We start from the raw sequence: 8,754 nt of genomic DNA, 5'->3' as shown, positions 1-8,754 counted from the left end.
AGAAATCTACAGTCAGGCCATAAAGTTTAACAGAGAGGGACTTAATGAATGATTGAGCCGCATAATGCCCCTGAAATACTCTGTGTCCTTGAACTGACAAGATGGATTTCTCAACTGGTCACCAAGCTGGCACAGAAAAGGTGAATGATAAAAGTTATGACACGGCAGGAGATGCATTGGACAAAGGCTTTCTGACGTAGCTTTTTGAGTCTCCGCTCAGTCACAATGTCATCCAAAATCTATGGCGGCCACCTTAGCTGCACCAAAGGACACTCTGAGAATTGCTCTTCCTGTTCATTGAAACTGGCAGGGAGGAGGGATTGTCCTTGTTGGCTGGCTGGTTGGTCGGTGGGGGTTGTTGGACGTGTTTGTAGTAAACTTTCAATTGTTTATAGTCGTGTGACTATGCAGGGAGGAAGGGGATGTTAATACAAAGATGACTAAAAGTATTGAAGGGGGAGAGAGAGAAAGGACGGGAGGAGGTTGTAAAAAATGGAGGAGGAAGATGGGAAATTGTATGACAGCCAGAAAGAGAGTGCACTTCCTCTGGTATTGTTCTGATGGTACAATGAGTACGGTTCATTTTTGCTGCTCCTTTAGCAGCACATAGACCTGAAGAACCCACCATGGCAGGAGAGCCTGCAGTGTATTGAATTCATTTTGTTCCAACTCTATTCACAGGAATAAAATAGATCCAGAAAAAAGGAGGACAGTGATGTAAGTGATAGAGAAAGGGAGAAGGGAAGGTTGAGAAAACCCTTAAGGGGACAGTTCAACCCAAAATAAAATAAAACCCATTTTTGCTCTTATCCAGACTGCTATATATCCACTCAGATAATGGCTCTGGCTCACCACAATACAACAGAACCCAGTGGAAAGTGGTTTGTGGTGCAGCTGCTCATGATAATCAGATGGAATTCATTGGGATACTAACTAACAACATGTGCTTCATGCCAGCAGCTATATATATATATATGTGTGTGTTCTTCCAGTACCTGTCTCTTTAGTTTCTCAATGACAGATGACCACACCTTCTTTTCAAACACATTTGCACACACATTCACAATTTGTGTTTACACTTTCATTTGAGGGATTTGTACTTAAGTATGTTTAAGTCTTTGTGAAAAATCTACCTCCCACACAGAAAGACATCACTCCTGCATCAATAAAACCAAAACTGCAAACCATAATTGAAGCTAAGTGGCTCCCTCTGAGTTTTTCTGCAGCTGATGGGGGTTACAGCTCACTAACTAATGCAGCAAAGGCTCTTGTTTAACCCAAAACAATGCTCTGCAATACGTAAATAGCGTGGGAGCTAACAACGTAAAATGTGGCCTTTGCAATGTCATTGCACTAATGAGTACAAGGAGTAATAGTAACATTATGAACGGAAACATATTACAAGAAGATGACAGAGGATAACTAACAAATCACTAAATACCCTTAATAGTACTATATTTTACAGGAAATAGGAAAAAGAGTATTATGTCTTGCACTCAAAAGCTCATGTTTTGTGTCCTCTTCAGGCCAGAATAGAGGGCACAGCGGATAAGTTAAAGGGTTGGTTCACAAAACATTTAGACATGCAGATAGTTTGGGTTTTGAGATATCAGGTCATTCACCTCCATTGTATTGAGGTGGAGGTGGAAAACTGAAACTATATGAATGGCTAGATACCAGTAGGGTTTAGTAGAATGCTACATTTATCATTTTATTCTCTCTGGTTGTAGGAGAGTGAAGTGAATGTACGTTTAAAATGTCATTCGGCTTGTCCAAATGTCTATAAAAAGGAACATTGTGAATGTTTTACTCTGCAGCAGGTTGCCCTTGTCAGACTTGAACTGTCTTGAACTTTGGACCGAGTGTGACGTAGGCATTTTTAAAATGTTTAATTAATAATCAAACCGACAGCCGCTCTGTTTTACAACTGTTACTATTTGACAGAAGCTCAGCACTGATTGACGGGGAGAAGGGCAGAGAGACACATACAGACAAGGAAGGAGGGTAAATACGGCTAGAGACAATCAGCATCTATCCAAATAAATTCCAACACCACTAGCTGAGATTATATTTACACTCCGATACTGACAAGCTGTCTGAAGTTTATTTGGCGAAGAAATGAAAGAGTGTTGACTAAGCCTGCTTGCCCAACATTTAGCATTGGGCATAAACAACATGCAGTTAAAAGTAATAAAACGTAATAAAACCATTAAATCTCAATTGCTTATCAGATCTTTCCATTCATGATTTAATACCTCAAACTTTCCCGTTACCTTTTAATTGTTAAACAACATTTTAAAATAGCATATCTGTCATTTTGAAATAAATGCATACAGAAGCACACAACATACATGTGTGGTTGATTTAAGGCTTGAATCGAGAGCAGAGACTTTTGATTGTGTGAAAACAGTCGGGTTGTTAAGCTACTTTCCATTGCTATTCAATCACATGAACTGAAAACTTCAATTCATGTGGGGAGAAAAATTTGCATTGTCAAGTCATTCCTCCTCCTCCAGAGGACAAAGATCTATTGTCTCCTTCAGCAGCATTTCGAATACTAAACCTGTGACTTATTGGATAAATTAACAACTCATTTTCTTTTATATCCTATTGGATTTTCTTTTTATTAGTTCTTAATTACACCATTTTGGAGGAAAGAATCTTAATTTTCCCCTCTAACAGACAGAATAAAATGGGAGGAAAAAGGATATGGGAAATAAGCCACTATGTTATAAATTCAAGTCAATGTTTGGATAATTTTGTTATGACTATATTACTATATTATCATTGTATAAATTACATCCATACACTCAGTGGAGAATGATGAGAAAGACAGCAGAAGAAAAATGAAACCACAGTCATGAGTGAAATTCCAATCCCACCACATCGTAAGAACAGTATGTTTCTCAGCCTACAGGGACACTTTTGATTCCTATAGTACTTATAAAACTTATACAAACTAATATATTTGAACAAGTACAGTTTTAGAATTCAAACTATCAAAAGACAGGAACCTTCTCTTTGCATTCAAATGAACTTCTACCCGGAAAACGTGTATTTATTCACAGAAAATCATCCAACACAGTCACCTCTTCACACTGATTTTCCCTGCTCCTCTGCTGACTTGTATATATATATTCCTTCACATACTGTATTTCCTGTATGTGACCCATTTCTGCATATTTCTGCTTGTCTCTCATGCCCATGGCAGTAAAGACCCTTTTAAAAGTGAACTGTTTCCCTATGGGTCTGTATATATGCATGATACATTTAAAAGCTGGCGATAGGAAATAGAAGTGAATGTGCATCTCTGTTTTCTCTTTTGGTTATGTTTGAAATAACATTTAGTTACTTAAATACAGTGAAAATCTTGATCCATTGTGGGAAAGACCAAACAAAAATACACCTATCTTAAGCTTAAGCTCATTGTGGATTGATATGTGTGGACTTTCTGTACATTCTCATGTAAACTATCATCTTTGCAACTTTCTTACAAGACCTAAAGCGCTCTCAACATGATGTCATCTCTGTCTTCTCTCTCTGCTGAGCGCACTGGCTGTGTCAAACTGAGTCAAGATGGCGGCCAATTTTGGGAAACAAAATATAGTAAGCTCTCAGACAATAACAGATACAAGAAGGAAGAGGAGAAAATTATTGACAGTAAACAACTGGCTTCCCAATGGACCAAGACTAAAGACTATCATAAGTTCTAACTTTGGTGCACCAAACCAAACAGGACAGAAATTAAAATTTAAAATTAAAAACAAGACAGTGAAGTTGTTTCAAAAATACTGAGCCTTTGCAGTCACTCCCTTTTAATGCTATTGCTATCCAAAATGTAATGTTTTGGCTGGTGACACCTGTAATTCCTACGAGAGCTTCTCTCTGACGCACACTGATGTCAACGCCAGACACTAACTAATGCAGCCATCACCGATGTTTCCCTAAAGGTTTGTCTTAGCATAACAACAAACCAGTAATATTTCTTTTGGAGCTAAACTGGTTCCAGAGCCAAGAATCTTTACGAGCCAACGAATAAAAACATGTCTGCTGAACATCATGGACAGTCACTTGGCCCAGAAAATCTAGCAGCGTATTTTCATCAATAGGGGCTCAGAACTCGGAAAAGGAGACTTCACACGTCGGCTCAAAATTCCCAACCCAGGCGTTTGTGACAGGCAAAATCCTGACTAAAGGGAAAGCAATGGAAAGTCTCTATTGACTCATGATGCTCATCATCTGGCTCATTTATGCACGTGTGGTTTAAAATTCCTTTTCTTTATTGACCATTTTGGTTTGTTTTTGGAGCATGGAGCAATTGCTGTAGAGTGAGGTTTAAGGGATGTGTGCAAATATTAATGAAACATCTCTCTACAAAGAAAAATGACAGGTGAAGGAGAGAAAGACGTGTGAGTCTAACCGCCTCTTTTTCTGCTTGTGGGGATATCTGTGTCAAGGTTTAACATCCTTCTTCTGGAAAATAAGTTAAAAACACAGATAAAAGTGACGACAGAAAGAGAAAACAGTACAGCCTTGCTTGTGTTATACACTGATAAGGACACAAAAGTCTACAACAAGCTCAGGTCAGATAAGAGAACTGGACGTGATGTTACTGGATGCTACTAAGCTGCTTTGCTGAGGTCTACTGCCTGAAAAAGACAGTTCAGTCAACATGAAACCAAAATGTGTTCTCAATGAGGACAGAAGCTTTTCTAAATGCAATTTATGAAGAAGAGTTTTATAATCAGCGATGGGAGAAACAAAAATGTGCATAACTAACTAATAACCACATTTCAAGGTCATGACCCGCCCTTCTCTGCGTCTGATTGGCTTACCCTGACTTAACCTAACCAACCAAAACAAGGAAGGCAACCAGTACTTGCCAATCAGAGGCAGAGTAGGATGGGTCATGACTTTGCCATCCTAGGAAAAAAAAATGGTGTAATGTATATAGTGATGGGACCAGCTTGAGTGATGTAACAGTAAAATTACAACCATAAGACATCAGAGAGGAAGCTACTTGGTCGCATTCTCACTTTACAAGCTTCTGCAGCTATGCAATCATACATTTTTGAAGAACCAAATGACACAAATGCTTTACTCTCACTCACTATTTGGATGGCAGAGCAAAACTCAACAAAGACAAGACAGAAGATGCCAACAAAGTGACCTAAATAAAATCTTTTCATCTCAAACGTTCAGCCAATTCTAAGTCAGCAAGATGCCGAAAAGCAAATTCATGCTTTCATCTCAAACAGGCTGGAATGTTGAAAAATGTACTTCCTAAAAAGTATATTGAACTGTTACTTTTGTATGAAGGTTTCTATAGAAACAGACCTTTCTTGTTTGCCCCTGAGATATGTTTAAATGTGTTTGGATTTCCTTTTTGGCAGTCTGACCTTGTTTAAAAGCATTAACAAAAGACAAGATGGTAAATTGCAGTTAAACTGATGCATCGTAAAAATAAAAACCAATTAAGACACATGACAACTGAGACTATGCAGGAAAGAAGAAGAGAGATACACAAAAGACAGAAAGCGCAGCTATTTATAGGTCCAAACATTTGCCAGAAACTCTATTTCCACCAGGCCAACCTTTATTAAAAAGAATGCAGGCAGGATTTCTCAAATGAGGCATTTAGATCTGCAGGAAATTGCTGTAAAATTACTGAATGTATTATGGATCCAAATCAGCTCCAACACCAGCAAGAGAAACGACAACTGATAGATCAAATTGTAATCAAACTAGGTTACAACAACAAACATTACAGTGTCTCCGTCATGAAGAAAATGCTCAGTGGCTTCGCAAGCTTGCTGGATCACATTCCTCGTTTCAGTAAACGTCGGCGGAGAGTAAATTGGATTTGGATTCTTGTCAGTTTCAACCCGTGTGATGATGACAGGGGTCGAGTAATCTCCGAGAGATCTATGCATGTTTTATTCAGACCGCACTCTCACAAGCACACACACACACACAGACCCTGCACATCCCTCTAATCTGGCAGAGGATTACGCCTGCAATTAGTGGAATGAGAAAGAGAGATTGATAGAGAAACGGAAACATTCTGATTATTGTTATTGTTAGTATTGATGGTTTTATTGTGTTCGCCTGAGGATAAGGTCACAGTTAAAAGAGCAAATGGGGATTTAAAACTTAACCTGTAATCAAATTAAACTTGAAGTAAAATCACATGAATTATTGGACTGATGTAGAGATAAAAACAAAAGTGAATCATGGCACGCTGGGACTCTTCTGTCAATATACTTCTATTCCAACTATGAAAAGAACACATTTTGCCTCAAGCATTATCAGGTTCATCAGGTTTATGTTCATCTTGATCTTAATATTGAAGCTCATTCTGTTGTGTATAAAACCACATTTGGCTGCCAGTGTTAATTATAACTTTGGGATATCTGTTTCGTAGCCGAAACACAGGTATGATACCATCTAAAGTATAAATATTGTATGAATAAACAGCAAAAACTAAGTATAATTAAGTAATGTAACCTTACAGTGATAAATTCTTTCATCATTATGCAGCAAAGCAACACAGAAAACTAGTGAAAGAGTGAATGAGGGGATAAAGAAAGAAAAGAGTCACTGTAGGCACTGCCAGCCTGGCTGATCTAAAACCCTGGCAACAGCAACAAAGAGCCACTGTCTGCTCGCTCTGTCTTTCACACAGTCATGCATGCATACTGTACTGTGTAAACCCGAGTGTAGACGCGAGCGAGTTTGCTGATAGACACACAGACGAAAACGACCACCAAAAGTGAAAAGTCTTAGTGTTTTTTTTTTTTTTTTTTTCCCCTAATTGATGCTGAATTCAGGGTGAACAAGGACACACATTGTGATTAATGTAAAGTACTTTTATTCAGGCCCATCAGCTACAGGCCAAACTACACCACCTACAGACGAGCAAAGTTACAGCAGTTTAGACTTGCGACAAGATGATATTGATGAGCTCATGTGCACGATTAATTGATTCATCTTAAAAATATACCTGTTCTTTAATAAACAACTTAATTATCCTCATATGAAACACTAAAAAGATTACGCAATGTCTTTAAATGAAAATAAAATAAAGTGCACCGGGTTACATAACCTTATGACGTTTTTTTCCACTATGTAGAATCCCCACACAGCAGACAATCTATGTCTGACTGGCTTTTTACAAGTGCACATGTGCAAAATAACTGAGCGAATAAGGAAACTGACCTGATAAATTCAATACAAAACACACCGTGAAACGCTAAAGAGAGTAAAAACTTTCCGTTTTACATGTCTGTTGAAGGATGCTTAATTTTATGTTAAAATTATCTCCGATGAAAACGTGGATTTCTGAGAGGTTGGCAAAGCCCTCTGGGAAATTCCCATTTTCATCCGAGATTATGTAAAGCAGCCGACTTAAAGGGCAGCGCAGCCGCGGTACGACACCAGATCGGGTAATACAATTGGCTTTATAGTCAGAGAGACCTGCCGGTTCTGGTCTGAGATGACTGGTGGTCGCTTGATCAGTGAACCCCTAATATACCCCACAAGAAAACAGGTGAGTCGCTCAAAATGGAAGCCTCTCCACTTCCTGCTACCTCTCAATTTGAGGATAACCGAAAAGGCGCAGTGCTGCCTAGTGGCTTTTGTGGAAATATCGTCATTTCTACTTGGCTACATTTGTTTTTTTGATATTTTATACAAGATATAGTTGTTTTTCTTTTTACTTGTTTTTGAATATATTTGGCTTTTTCAGGCATTTATTACATCATTTTACATCAAATTACATCATCATTCTCTAAATTACACAACTTACATTTTCATTTTGGAAACAACAATTGTATTTCTTTGACAGTTTAGTATTAAAAGAAATATATGACAATGTTCACACAAACCATGTAAGAATGTGAGCTAAAATGAGGAAACAGCAACAAATCAATGTCCCAGTTCTCAAGATTCAGTGGTACATAAATCAGTCAGTCGGTCTGGATGGAGTCCAAAGATCAGGAGTTTCCTGTAAGTGAATGTGTCGAAATGACCATCAAATATTGCAAACCGTGAAAGGTCATGAACTCAGTCTCCTGATAACGCAGAGGAGTTGTTTAGTTGTCTGTGTTTGGGAATTTGTCTTCAGTTCCAAGACACTGTTATCAAAAAATCAACATCCACAGCTCAGGCTTTCAGCTGGCAGTCTCTGCTGAAGTGAGCTACCTTATAAGTTGTCATTATGACTTCCCATAATTGTAAACATGCTGCTACTTACTCATTTTGGTTGCACCTACCAAAACAAATCAACATATAATTGTTGTCTTAAAACCATGATTATGTTTATGCCAGTTGTGTTATGAAAAAAGATTTTTGCCTGAGGCAGAAAATGTCTGTAAATGTATGTATCCACAGTACAGGAAGGACTTAAACAAAACCACAACTTCAGATTCCATGTTTCAGCAAGTTAAAGAACAATAACAGTGGAAACACTAAACTGCGAAAGCTGAAAAAAAAAAGAAAAAAGTGAAGCACAAGCACGCTTTGACACACAACACTACTGCTCATCAATGACTCATTTCATCCCTATGTTAGCTTTCCGTCACTGGTCACGCAGCATTCATGCCACTTGAGACAAAGCTGTGGGACAGTGAGTGCTGAGTGAGGTTTTTAGAATAAAAGCCTTGTTGGCCATTCAAACCAAAGCTGTTTTTTTTTTTTTTTCACTTCCCCGAGAGATAGCAGTAGCAAGACATCTGCTCTCTAACTGGGTCAAAG

Source organism: Thunnus albacares, chromosome 24, assembly GCF_914725855.1.
Source record: "Thunnus albacares chromosome 24, fThuAlb1.1, whole genome shotgun sequence".
In the NCBI taxonomy this organism is placed as follows: Eukaryota; Metazoa; Chordata; class Actinopteri; order Scombriformes; family Scombridae; genus Thunnus; species Thunnus albacares.
The sequence above is the reverse complement of the archived record's forward strand: the minus strand, read 5'-3'. Positions refer to the sequence as shown.